The sequence below is a fragment of the Poecilia reticulata genome, chromosome 10 (genome assembly GCF_904066995.2).
Source record: "Poecilia reticulata chromosome 10, P_reticulata-male-v2, whole genome shotgun sequence".
Taxonomy (NCBI): domain Eukaryota; kingdom Metazoa; phylum Chordata; class Actinopteri; order Cyprinodontiformes; family Poeciliidae; genus Poecilia; species Poecilia reticulata.
Genome location: NC_088839.1, coordinates 24,125,257 through 24,139,254, shown reverse-complemented (window position 1 = coordinate 24,139,254; position 13,998 = coordinate 24,125,257). Strand labels below are relative to the sequence as shown.

The window sequence follows — 13,998 nt, the reverse complement described above, 5'->3', positions numbered from 1 at the left end:
CTGATAGTCAGGGTAAATCAAGGCCAGCGGTACAATGCTTAGACCCGATACAACTCAGGGGAGGAGGGGAGGTTGTGGTGGTGGTGTGACTGGAATAAATTTGCTGTGATTGAGGCAATTGCCAAGGTTACTGCAGCGAATCAAACAGTGGAATGTCATTGGAAGTATTGTTTTCAGAGGTACTGGTCACAGCTCATACCAAGAAGATGCTAATGATTGCTTTATCTTGTATCTCTTTGAAAAACATACATAAAGCTTGTCCCCCGAGGCAAAATTCTTCCTGAGGTAAGGACGATCAGACTCTTGCATTCAAAACAGATTTATTCTAATGAGCAGTCTCACATATTTTACATAGCATTTCTTGCCATGGTGAGAAATATCAAAGGCAAGTCACACTAGTTTGAAACTAGCTCGGAAGCCAAACTTTTGGGATATTTTAATTGCTTATTTGTAAAAATTTACAGTTATGGGCAACATTTTGTCATGATTTCAGCCCTTCAGCTCCACCTTCAGTGGGCTGATTACTCATTACCCTCACCTGCTCTGTGCTGCTCCCTATTTAAACAGCTGCTCGTCACCAGCTCAGTGCGAGATCGTCTGTTGCCACTGTCACAGCTTTCAAGCCTTGTCCATGTTCCAAGTAGTCTACTGGTTTTCTGATCCTGCCTGTTTTTTGACCACTGATTTTGCCTTTTCCCTCTGCTCTGAAGATTGTGCCCTCCTGTTGCTGAACCCTGCCTGGTCCTGACCCTGCCTCCTGGTTGCCGTCTATTGGATTACCTTGCCTGAGAAACCCCCGTGCATGACCCTGGACTGTGTTAACGACTAGCCTCTGGTTTGTGGATTTTGTCCCTGTCATCTAGTTCCTCCCTGAGTCCCTGTGGCCCCCTCTGCCCTTTCACCCTACCCTCTCCAAGCTGGCTCCCCGACCCTCCTGGTCCCCCACTTCCTCACTCACCAGTGTGACCACTCCCTGTGGAACCCACCCCCTTCCCTTTATTTAGTAATAAACTTTTTTGATCTGATCTCTGGTCTTGGCTGCGTTTTGGGTTCTGGCTGATTTTGCATACTTGTTACAGTACGATCTCGCCAGAATGAACCCACAGCCTAATCCGGTTTGGTGTTCTAGGGTGGAGAATGCCATTACTGGCCTAGAAAGAAATGTCCAGGAGCTTTTACAGGGACTTTCTTCTCTAAAAGATTCCCAAACTCAAGCTAGGCCCTCCATTACACCGCCACGTCCTCTAGCTGTCACTCCCTCAGCTAACGCTAACAATGAACCTAAGATCCCCCCCCCAGAGCGTTTTGATGGGGATCCCGAACAGTGCCGACCTTTTTTAACTCAGTGTTCTCTGCTTTTTGAACTCCAGCCCTCTGCCTTCCCTTCTGAGCGGGCCAAGGTGGCCTACACCATCTCTCTACTATCTGGTAAGGCAAAACAGTGGGGAACTTCTGAATGGGAGAATGATGCCGACAGCTGTGACTCATTTTTTGATTTTTCTGAAGAAATGAAGAGGGTTTTTGATCCAGTCCGTCCTGAGAGGGAGGCTGCCAGGAGACTGTTTTCTCTCAAACAGGGCTCTCGACCTGTCACTGACTACATAATCAATTTCCATGCCTTGAAGTCCAGTTGCCTTTGGAATAATGAAGCCCTGTTTGACGTTTTTTACCAGGGCCTGTCAGATGAGATTAAGGATGAGATTGCTGCCCGTGACCCTCCGAGGACCCTTGAGGCCTTAGAAAGGCTTGCCACACGGATTGATCAACGTCTTCGTGAACGTAAGAGGGAGAGGTCTTCAGCTAATTATCAAGGAAGGGTTTCAACTGTCCAGGTCAGTCCCTGCAGCATGCCACAGGTCTCCACAACTCCCCCTGCTGGCACTGAGGAGCCCATGCAGTTGGGTAGGACCAGGCTCTCTGCTGAAGAGAGGGAGAGGAGGTTCAGAAATCACCTGTGTTTCTACTGTGGAGAGAGAAACCATCGCGCTCTTAGCTGTCCGTCAAAAGGACAGGCTCAGTAAAGCCCGGGGGGTCTTTGCTGAGCCCTATCCTCAGATCTCAGAACCCTCCACACAACCAGTGCACCATCAGATTTTCTGACTCTCCTGAAGGCAGGGAGGTTCCTGTTTTCATCGATTCTGGGGCTGATGCTGACTTTATTGATGTTAGCCTAGCACATGCGCTCGCCTTGGAGTTGGAACTTCTAGATAAACCACGTGAGATTTTTGCTATTGATGGGCATCTGATTGATCAAATAACCCACTGCACTAAGCCTGTGTCTGTACTGATTTCAGGAAATCACCACGACAGGATCACGTTTCTGCTGACCAGGTCTCCTGAGATCCCCGTGATTCTGGGACGCCCATGGCTAATCAAGCACAGTCCAGTCATCAATTGGCTCACGGGTGAGGTTCAGTCTTGGGGTTCATCTTGCTCCACTTCTTGTTTAAAGGAAGCCCCCATCATGGCTTCCCCCTGTGAGGTCAACCATGACTTTCCAGATTTGTCTAAAGTCCCTAAGGTTTACCATGATCTGTGTGAGGTGTTTAACAAATCAAAGGCCACTTCTCTGCCTCCCCATAGAGAGTACGACTGTGCCATTGACCTCCGCCCTGGAACCACCCCACCCAGGGGCAGATTGTATTCCATTTCTGGTCCTGAAAGAGAGGCAATGGAGAAATACCTTTCCGATGCCCTCAAAGCAGGTCTTATAAGAAAGTCTTCCTCTCCAGCAGGTGCAGGATTCTTTTTTGTGGGCAAGAAGGATGGATCTCTTAGGCCCTGCATCGATTATCGAGGTCTTAACGAAATTACTGTCAAGAACAGGTACCCTCTACCTCTCATGACTTCTGCCTTTGAGCTCCTTCAAGGAAGTACTGTGTTTACTAAGCTGGATCTGCGCAATGCCTACCATCTGGTCCGTATAAGGGAGGGAGATGAGTGGAAGACGGCTTTTAACACCCCTTCAGGGCACTATGAATATCTGGTCATGCCCTTCGGGCTCACCAATGCCCCAGCCGTTTTCCAGGCATTGGTTAACGATGTCTTAAGGGATATGTTAAACAGATTTGTTTTTGTATACCTCGATGACATTTTGATTTTTTCCAAGGATCTCCCCACCCACATCAAGCATGTTCGTGACGTTCTTCTTAGGCTCCTCCAGAATAATCTATTCGTGAAGGCGGAGAAATGTGCTTTTCATCAGCCATCTGTATCCTTCTTGGGTTTTATCATTGCTCCTGGCAGGATTACCATGGATCCATCAAAGGTTGCAGCCGTCTTGGAGTGGCCCAAACCATCCAGTCGGAAGGAACTTCAACGGTTTCTTGGATTTGCCAATTTTTATCGCCGTTTTATCAAGGGTTATAGTTCTGTGGCTGCCCCTCTTCATCAACTCACTTCCACCAAGACTCAGTTCCAGTGGTCTTCAGAGGCAGAACATGTTTTTGGTAAGCTGAAACGTCTTTTCACTTCAGCTCCCATTCTGCGTTTTCCTGATCCGTCTAACCCTTTTGTTGTGGAGGTTGATGCCTCAGATACTGGGGTTGGAGCCGTCCTGTCGCAACGGTTTGCAGATGATGCCAGGCTACATCCTTGTGCCTTTTTTTCTCGCCGGCTCTCTGCCTCCGAGAGAAACTACGACGTAGGAGACAGAGAGTTGTTAGCTATTAAACTAGCATTGGAAGAATGGAGGCACTGGCTGGAGGGGTCGGCACTTCCTTTTACTGTGTGGACAGACCATAAGAACTTGGAATACCTCAAGTCAGCCAGGAGACTGAACCCACGACAAGCTAGATGGGCACTGTTTTTTAGCAGATTTGACTTCACTCTGGCCTACAGACCTGGCAGCAAGAACGTCAAACCAGATGCCCTTTCAAGACTTCATCTGTCCTCTGTCTGCTCTTCTGATTCTGTTGACCATGACTACATCCTTCCCTCCAAGACCAGGTTAGCTCTAACCAGAATAGAGACCTTGCTCAGGAGGAGTCATCGGAAACAACCACCTCCAGCTCAATGTCCTGAGGGTCTTCTGTTTGTTCCTGAAGAGATGGTACCTAAAGTCCTTCAATTCTGTCATGGCTCTAAACTTTTCTGTCATCCAGGTATTACAAAGACTCTGGCTGTGGTCCAGTCAGGATTCTGGTGGCCCACTCTGAGAAAGGACACACGAGAGTTTGTTTTGGCATGTGTCACCTGTTCCAGAGTTAAGCCCTCCAGACGCCCCCCAGCTGGTCTTCTGAGGCCTCTGCCGATTCCTCATCGACCATGGTCCCACATCTCTATGGATTTTGTCACCGGCCTGCCTCCCTCTCAAGGTAACACGGTACTCCTCACTGTGGTTGACAGGTTCTCTAAGATGACCCACCTCATTCCTTTACACAAGTTACCTTCAGCGCCTGATCTTGCTAGTGTGATGGCTCGAGAGGTGTTCAGACTTCATGGCATTCCCCGCAACATTGTATCTGACAGAGGACCACAATTCATTTCCCGTTTTTGGAGTGAGTTTTGCACCCTTCTCGGCATTGAGGTCAGTCTTTCTTCAGGTTTTCACCCTCAGACGGATGGCCAGACAGAGAGGATAAATCAGGAAGTAGAGTCCAAGTTGCGCATCCTTTGCATGGACGCTCCTAGTAGCTGGTCCCAGAACTTACCTTGGGTTGAATATGCCATTAATGGATTACCATCAAGCTCCACAGGTCTGTCACCATTTCATGTTGTTTATGGCTATCAGCCGCCCATTCTCTCTGTTCAGGAGGGAGCCACCCAGGTCCCTGCTGCCCATTTATCAGCACGTCGCTGTCTCAGAGTTTGGAGAAGGGCCAGAGCTACTCTCTGCAAGACTTCTGCGGTTTATGCCAGGAATGCCAATCGCCACAGATCCCAAGCCCCGAGATACCTGGTCGGTCAGAGGGTGTGGTTATCAACAAAGGATCTGCCCATCAAGGTAGAGAACCGCAAGTTGGCACCCCGTTTTGTGGGCCCATTTCCTGTTACTAAGATTGTTAACCCAGTAGCGGTACGTCTCAAACTACCGCCTTCATTACGGGTACACCCCACCTTCCATGTCTCCAAGATCAAACCACTGATGTCATCCAGGTTGTGCCCTCCAGCCAGACCCCCTCCACCCCCCCGACTCATTGATGGGGCCCCTGCCTTTACTGTGAGGCGGTTACTGCGTTCCCGACGTCGGGGCCGTGGCATCCAATATCTTGTGGACTGGAAAGGTTATGGCCCTGAGGAGAGGTCCTGGGTTCCGTCTCGCCTGGTCCTGGACAAGGACCTTGTCCGCAAATTCCACCGCCAGCATCCGGACCAGCCCAGAGGGGCGTCAAGAGCCGCCCCTTGAGGGGGAGGTGATGTCATGATTTCAGCCCTTCAGCTCCACCTTCGGTGGGCTGATTACTCATTACCCTCACCTGCTCTGTGCTGCTCCCTATTTAAACAGCTGCTCGTCACCAGCTCAGTGCGAGATCGTCTGTTGCCACTGTCACAGCTTTCAAGCCTTGTCCATGTTCCAAGTAGTCTACTGGTTTTCTGATCCTGCCTGTTTTTTGACCACTGATTTTGCCTTTTCCCTCTGCTCTGAAGATTGTGCCCTCCTGTTGCTGAACCCTGCCTGGTCCTGACCCTGCCTCCTGGTTGCCGTCTATTGGATTACCTTGCCTGAGAAACCCCCGTGCATGACCCTGGACTGTGTTAACGACTAGCCTCTGGTTTGTGGATTTTGTCCCTGTCATCTAGTTCCTCCCTGAGTCCCTGTGGCCCCCTCTGCCCTTTCACCCTACCCTCTCCAAGCTGGCTCCCCGACCCCCCTGGTCCCCCACTTCCTCACTCACCAGTGTGACCACTCCCTGTGGAACCCACCCCCTTCCCTTTATTTAGTAATAAACTTTTTTGATCTGATCTCTGGTCTTGGCTGCGTTTTGGGTTCTGGCTGATTTTGCATACTCGTTACACATTTTTCACATTGCTGCCAGATGTAGTCTTAATAAATTGTTTAAATGAAACTGGGCTTCATTATGTATTATAAAATGCCTGTCTTGTTTCTTATTAGAAACACATCGTGGGTTGAATACATAATTTTAAATCTTTATCTCCACGGGTGTGAATAACTTTGTTCTTACCTGTACTTGTCCAACTAAACTGCTGTTTGCGCTGGATTAAAGGTTTGCTTTTCTATTTTGAACATTATATTTCCAAAAGTATTTGTTTACTTCTCCAGATCATTGAATTCAGGTCTTCTAATTATTTTCATGCTACATAAAATCCAGAACTCAACAAACATTTGTGAAACAATAGGTTGCTCTCAGGAGCTCCACGGATTCCAGCATGAAACCATGATAGGACGCCACCGGAGCAAAAGTTGCAGTTATGACGTTTCTTCAATATTCAACTGTTGGTGATATTTTAACAATTTGGAAGTGATTGTGAACAATATCAGCTCCACCACCAGAGAACTGAATCAGCTGATGCTATGGATCGTAACATCATTTGAAAAGACAAGTAAGCCCAAAAGTTGGGAATAATGTGTAAAATGTGTAGCCTAGTAAAAGTGAATTTTACCTGGATGCTGGATAATCTCTGTTAAACAGAAATGGTGCTTGTTGTTCTCAAAATGATTTTTTGACACGCACACATGAGCACATCAAGATTCAACTACATGCAGTTTAAAAGTAGGACATAGTGTCGAGTGTTTATACCACTGCATACTGGAAGTGGCTCAGCTGTAAAGAACTGGAGTTGCTTGTCACATTGTTATGCCACCCTATAGAACAATGTGACATTCAGTTTATATCACACATTCAACCTGAACATCTGTCAATTTTGCTGTGGTCATTCTATGAAAAACACATAAAACCTTGACTGAGTCGGTATTTGGTTGTTTTCAAGAAACACGGCAACTTTCCTTTTTTTTTTGCAGCTTTTTATGTTCACACAGTAGTAGCATGAGTTTAAAATACAATCATGTGATATAGAATCTGTTCTTAATTGTTTTTGCGACTTTATCCCTGTGGGGTCCCTGGGATCCAATTAGGTTATTTTAGTCACTTTTAAATTTTTCTCATTTCCCCTCAACAGTGTAAAAATTACACTGCACACATAGCAACCTCGGTCCAAATTGGTCCCCATTGGTATCCATTTAAACAACATTCTTTTATACATGCGTCAAATTTGGCTTCATATACTTTCAAGCTGAGCCGCTGGGTTGAAATGAGTTTTTTCACCTAGCATGAAAATATACATTTAATCACTCAGCATAAAATCTAATTTAGGTGCCTCTTTGTTTGTGTGTAGGCGTGTGTACTTCACACTCCATACCACTCGGTGGCGGTAATACACCGAGTTCGTTGTTTGCCAACTACCAATAAACATTAAAGAAGAAGAAAATGACTTATTTTCTTTAATGCGCTAGCATTTTTGTGAACCCCGTTATTATTTATGTTTACATTTAATAAATCTGTCTTAAACTGTGTATTATTCCGAAATATTCTGAATCCCCCTATTTTCGGACAGGCTAGTTAATAGCTGCATAAATAGATGGTTTGTCTTTACGTTGAAAGCTTGATCGTTACACGGAAACATTTATGTTAATTTATTATTTTTTCGTCTTGTTTTTTTTACACTGCTGCGGTTGAATGACGACGAAACCTGAGCTTTTTGTAGCGGAAACACAGAAAGCGCACGTACAAGCGACCTGTGAAATTGCCGCAGGTGTTTTCAATCATTTAGCAATGATTGCTAAATGATAGCTTTTGTTTAGCTATTGCTAAACAATAGCTAGAGAGTCACGGCTATTGTGCAAAGACGGTGAAGGTGGCTCTGTTCGTTAGCATCTGAGAGGAAACTGAACAACAATTTGAGGAATTGTCTTCTACTTTGTAATTCAAACCTCTTCAACTCTCATGAGTTCAGAAGTGGCTTTAATCGTCGCGGAGGAGTTCAACATGAAGCGGATACTTTGAAAACTAAACCCGTGGAGAAACGTTTTCTTAAGGTAAGAGCTTTACTCCATTACTCTGCTTCGTGACGCAGCGTCTTGCTTATGTTGTCTGCGCAGTGCTAAGAGCTTGGGCCTTTTTTATGATTGCGCTGTCTGTCATGACTGGCTTTTTTTTCTGGTTTGCTTGAGTTGCTTGTGACTGAACATCAGTTCATCTCCATTTGACATTATTCTCACAAGGCTGTCACATTAGCGCGTTGTTGTGCTCAGTGGCTTGTGTGATTGCTCTTTGACACTCTGTTACCTTTGTTGGAGTGAGTGGAGCAGCACTACTTGCCTCTGAAGTGATGGTGGACTGCAGCAGTCACTCAGACGTTTAAATCTAGCAGCAATTACTGTACTTAACGCATGCTCTTCCTCTTTTTGACATTCACTGGTCTGTTGACATTGTGCCCTGAGCTTCGACTATGATATAATTTAAATGTTCAAGATTAGACCGAGGCTGTCTACTTTGACAAAATATCTCAAGAATAGTTTCTCACTGTGGATTTGATCTGCATTCTGAAATATCATTAATGCTTAGCGCTGCTTTACTTTGGGTGCATCACTAAATCAGCCCGATTTTCCTAATTTTGGGAGATCAGTGATCGGCTGATACTTGCATATGAAGCCGATCTAAAAAACAATCAGTGCTCTTTTGCTCTGTCGTGTTAGAGGTTTGACTGTTTTGCTGGCCCACCAGGTCACGTTTGCAGTTAATCCCACTATTGCCAAATCAGCAGTTTCTTGCTATATTTAGCAATGTTTCAGACAAAAAGAAATTGAATCTGAATTTTTAATTTGAAGATGTTCTTCCCTGGAACAGTTGAAGCTCATTGTTTTTAAAAGTCTTTTCACTAGAGTTGTATAGGACGGAAAACATACTATTCAGTCAATGAGGGCCCTGTCAATAAGCTTCCTCCCCTGCTTGCATGTCTACCTGTATAAGCTTCTCTCACACTTTCCTGCTATACTCATACTGCGAAGATCAAATAGCAATAAACTGTAGATCATGGCTTCCTACTCACAGGAAAAACACCATCTGCTAGAACTGACTTCACTTTCACTGAGATGCCTGCAGAGCTGCCCTGGTCTTACTGAGCTGTAAAGCTGCTTGATTAACTGGCTGAGAAATGAGTAAAACTATTTTGGTGAAATTTGAAAATATTACTCATCGAGTTTGGCAAGCCAGGCCATTTGTTTGACGTTTGTGTGTAATTTTAACGGTGTAATGTGGCTAAAAATATTAACCCTTTTTTCTTTTCATTGTTGTTTGTTAGCTGCCAAAAATCTAAATACAAGTTTGATCGATTGCACACTCCTACTAAGCCGCACATGATAAGAAAGTCACCGTGGTTCTTTTGAGTGTTAACCCTCCTCCCACTAAAGCAGTGAGACACAGAGGCTCTTTTTAAAAGATGATATAAAAAAAATATTAGTTTGAATTGATTATTGCGTTTTATGTTAGTGGCAAGCGAGTACATTTCATTTTGTGCCATCACTGCTATAAAATATCCTGTTGGCTCTGCCATCTTCAAAATAAAAGCCTAACAGAACAAGTTGCTTCCAACTGACTCTCTCCAACTGTAGTTCATGTTTTATTTGTTCCTCACAGTTACAGAAAATTAGCTGTGAACCTAATTTCCTCCAGTCATAATTTAAAACCTGCATAATGTACTTTATTTTTAATTTATTTCGAGCCTGTAAGTTGTTCTCTACAGAGTACTCTAGACTCCAGATAAGAAATTTGCAACTGATGAGAGTAAACTCATTTTTTGGCTTTGGAACTAAAATGATTTGTTTATTTTTGGGTCATTAAATGCAACAGTCTTCAATGTGGATGCTGTTACTGACTGGTTAGCCATTTTAAGCTGAGGTGTTTCACAATACAGTCAGAGGAAGCACAGAGATCCAAGCTACTTAACATGAAATGTTATTTTTTCTTCTACAGCTTGCTAAGACTTGTATTCAGGTCATTCAGACTTCAAGAGAGGACTGTCTCATTGGATCAGAAGCGTCTCATCAGATTGTTTTTTTTTTTTTTTAAGCAAAAATGAACAGTGGACCAAGAGAAGCGGATTTGTCGTCCATCACTGTTGCTTGTGCTTCAGATGTACCTGAAACACAGTTTAGGACTTTCATAGGGTGGAAGGAGTATATTTCGGAACACTTAGTTGCAAGCTAAAGTGTTTGATGGGCTTTATTAAGATCATTTGGTCTTAAATTAGTTTTTACGTCCAGCCTCTAAATTTGCACTTGCTTTACTTGGATACAATTACAGTAGTAGAACTGGGATTTAGTGGTGCTGAGAATATGCTTACAGTGCATTTTGTCATAGGAGAGTAGTGGAACATTGCCCTCCCTAAGAAATTAATTTGTTTAAGCAAAACGTACAGAGGAGAGATTAGAAATCTGGCACCGAGTGATCAAGGCAACCCCAGGAGGTCTCGGATCTGCATATTTTTCTTATTGTGTCACATAGCTGCTGTAATAGAGCACACTCTGCAAACAGCAACACACACCATGCGTAGCCATTGTGTTTTAATGTATACTGTGCAGCAGGATTTCAGATGAGGTTTGTGATTAATTTTCTGGACACCAGCCTCCACTGTAGAGCTCCTTTTGTATGAGAAATGTGTTCTTATTTGCTATTTTCAACCTGGCACGCATTAATGCATTTTAGCTGCGCAACAATTTAACAGTAATATTTAAAGTGTACAGATGGTAACTTAAAACTGCTGGCAAAAAGACAGTATTTGTGTTTAATATTACTGGAATCAAAGTAATGGCGGTCACAAACAAGCTATTTAAAAGATCTATGACAGATTTGTATTGTAACCCTTTTGGCTCCTGAGTCGCATTGATGAAATTTAATAATTTAGATTTTTTTGTGACTACTTTTGTTCCAGCAGAAAACAGAATAATTCATAGGAGAATACATACAAGCTAACAGAAACTGTCCTAATATATTCAGAGACGTTGTTCATGATGTGTCCCAAAATAACATACAGTAAAGCCAGGACCCTCCTGTTGGCTATTTTCACACTTTTTATTCACTGAAGGCTAAAAAACAGCTGACATGTTTTCTGCCTACAGACCATAAAGAGCAGTACTACTGGAATCAACTCAAAACTCCCTATTGGCAATGACTGTCCAACCTTGAAGTGGTCACTTTCGCCTCAGTCCCTGAAACATCTCTTTGCCGCCGAGGTGTGTTCCATTGTGACAATTTGCTGTTAGGTCTCAGTAATGCAATGCGGGCAGACAGGGGTGACCTTTGCCCCTCCTTTAGTGCTTCCCACAAGGCAAAGAGAGGCTCCTGTCTTGTCTAGGTCAACTTCCCTTTCAAGCAGACAGCTCTTCAAACTGCAGGGACTTCGGTAACCTCTGAACCATCAAGGTGCTGCGGAGAGAGGCTCAGCCCTTTTACTTCTTGCAATTACTGCCTGGAACACAACACTGCTGATTCAACTGCAGGAGCAGAGAGGAGAGCAGAAAAGTGAAAACAAAGAGGTGGTGTAGATGTGCCATTGACACTTTTAGCCAATTACTCATGTCTGTGGTCTGCAATTGGCCGACTAGAAGTGGGGAAAATCGGCGTGAAGTGAAACATCACTGGGTGTCGGTATAATTTTGTTTCACTTTCCGCTCCATACGTTCAATACCAGGAGAAATATTTAGAAATTTGTTTGAAATGGCTTGGGATTGAGAATTAATATATTCATAAATGTGATATTGTCAAACATTGTACTGTGGGTAGAGGAGTCGTCTTGTGACCGGAAGGTCGTAGGTTCAATGTGCCCCTGGGCGCTTAACCCCAAGTACCTGTGATTAAATGTAAGTTTGAGGGTGACTGTGACTCCAGTGTAAAATGCTTTTCCAGTCAAAATGATTATAAAAGCGCTATATAAGTTCAGTCCATTTACCATTTTAAATTAAGCGGTATGCTTGTATCCGTTGAAGCATGTAAGTTATGTTATTAGAAACTAATAGAAGGCACTTTTCCTAAAGATTTAGATGCAGTATTATAGTCTTTTGGATAATCTTATGCAAAATGTTGTTTCTGTAAATGGAAACCAAGTCTGTGTAGATTAATTACAAAAAGTAAAAATGGTCCACTTTGGTCTTAATTTGATGATTATGGCTCAAAAATATTAACCCATAATTCAGATTGTATCATCTTCTGACATAAATTGAGACGCCATACAAGACCCTGTCCTTTTTCTGACATATTTGGACAGACAATTTTTTTAAAAATCGAGTATTAAAATAAAAAAGCTTTGTAAAACTTAATATAAAAAACACAAGCTATTCCTGTTTAACACTGCAAAAGTCAGTTGTATCACATCAGGTTATTACAGCATTGTTGCATGTTTAGGACCTATATGTAAAAGTGACATTTCTAACTGAAGTAATTGCGTTCAATTTATATGTTTATAACCAAGTCCATACTGAGAGCAGACTGTTGGAAAGACTATAAGACGTTTGCAAGAAAAGCTAAAAAGTGAAGAAAAACATAAAGAACAGTCTAAAATGGGTGTTTTCCCCAGAGAACTTGCTGAGCCTGGTGTTTGGGCCGACGGGCGGCAAAGTGAAGCACCTGAAATTGTTTGTCATGTCTGTCAGCAGACATTATATTTGAGTAGTTCCACTTGCTTCGTATCAAAATGAGCAAAGTTTCCTCATTTGACCTGTTCATGAATACACCAAACCGGGGGTGTCAAACCCATTTTCATTTTGGGCCATATCAAAAATCTGAATGTACTTAAAGGGCCGGTTGTGCCGGAATATATTGAGAAAACTAATTAAGCTGTTAAAATATAAATATGAATATCCAGGATTTTATGATTGTTTTAGTGGTTTTTTGCCATGAAAATAACAGATTTTGTGGCGCCAATCTAGAAATGTTTGTAAGGAATTTTTTTCGATATTTGCCCTAATGTATGATAAATGTGACTTTTTATTGCTCATTTTATCAGTTATATACTATATAATCAAGTAAGACTAAGGCAGCAGTCACTTAAACTCTATGTTCTTGACTAATTTTGAGAAATCTGTGCAGTAAAACCAGAAAATAGTTTCTTGATTTTGTGTGAATTTTGCACATTTGTGAAAAACTGGAAGGACTTACTGATGTAATTTGGAGTCTAGACGGCCAGATACAAAGTTACGGTGGGCCAGATTTGGCCCCCGGGCCTCGAGTTTGACACCTGTGCACTAAACTGTCTGAATGGAAGAGCAGACTTGCCCTTATTGCACTTTTTGTCTCCCTCAGTTTAGATGAAAATTTATCTAAAATAAGAGAAGCTTAAAGTTATCAAAAATATTTGTATTGATGGCCTTTTCTTTTATTTTTGTGCTACCTCTATAAATCCTTATATATATATTTGAAACTTCAAGTGAATGGCAAAGTAGACTGCAGAAACAAGAAGTAGCCAAAGCAAGAAAACTCATTACTGCTTCTCTTGGCCGATTCCACCGTACCCCCTATGTTCTTTTGAATTAACTTTCAAGGGCACAGAGTTTCAGCAAATATTTCATTTCCCAAGATGGCCATCACTCAGGCTATCACTTGAACAACTCAAATCCGTCTTTTGTGAAAGAAGGGGAAAGATGGAGGGTATATAGAAAGTGGAAGATGACTGAGATTACTTTGTGCTATTTTTAAGTGTCAATATCTGGAGAAAGAAGTTGGGGAAGTGGAGACGGGTCCCTTCTGAGATTTCTGAGATGTCGATGGATGTACTTTTATGATGCAAAAATCAAATTGTTTAAAATGCATGCTTGTTTAATTTCTAATTATATTTATGCCGTATGATTAGTGTAAAAATGTGTTTTACAAATACTATAAATATATCCATGTTTTAATTGAAGTCTTGATTATTTCGTCCGTGAATGATTTGATGGTGCTACATGGCAGATATTCTGCCGTGCCAGGGGCCTTCAGAGAGATTTATTTTTAAAATCAGAGAGCCAGCTGTTGTTCAGCTTGATTTATGTCTACATACACCGGGCTC

At 42.8% G+C, this 13,998-nt stretch overlaps 2 long non-coding RNA genes across 3 annotated transcripts in view; both read left to right on the top strand.

Annotated features, from left to right (window-relative positions):
• The first annotated feature begins 478 nt into the window (after positions 1 to 478).
• Positions 479 to 5,904, top strand: LOC145553172 (uncharacterized). 2 transcript variants are annotated; one of them, XR_014089429.1, is made up of 3 exons: positions 479 to 1,779; positions 2,295 to 2,405; positions 5,590 to 5,904. It is a non-coding gene; the product is annotated as an uncharacterized LOC145553172 (long non-coding RNA). The 2 variants fall into 2 exon arrangements; XR_014089430.1 differs by lacking the exon at positions 5,590 to 5,904 and adding an exon at positions 2,584 to 2,669.
• Positions 5,905 to 6,436: 532 nt separating this feature from the next.
• The window catches only part of LOC145553170 (uncharacterized), an 86,013-nt gene continuing 78,451 nt past the window's right edge, over positions 6,437 to 13,998 (top strand). The window contains exon 1 of the long non-coding RNA XR_014089427.1: positions 6,437 to 7,996. This is a non-coding gene — a long non-coding RNA (uncharacterized LOC145553170). The remainder of the gene's footprint in view (positions 7,997 to 13,998) is intronic.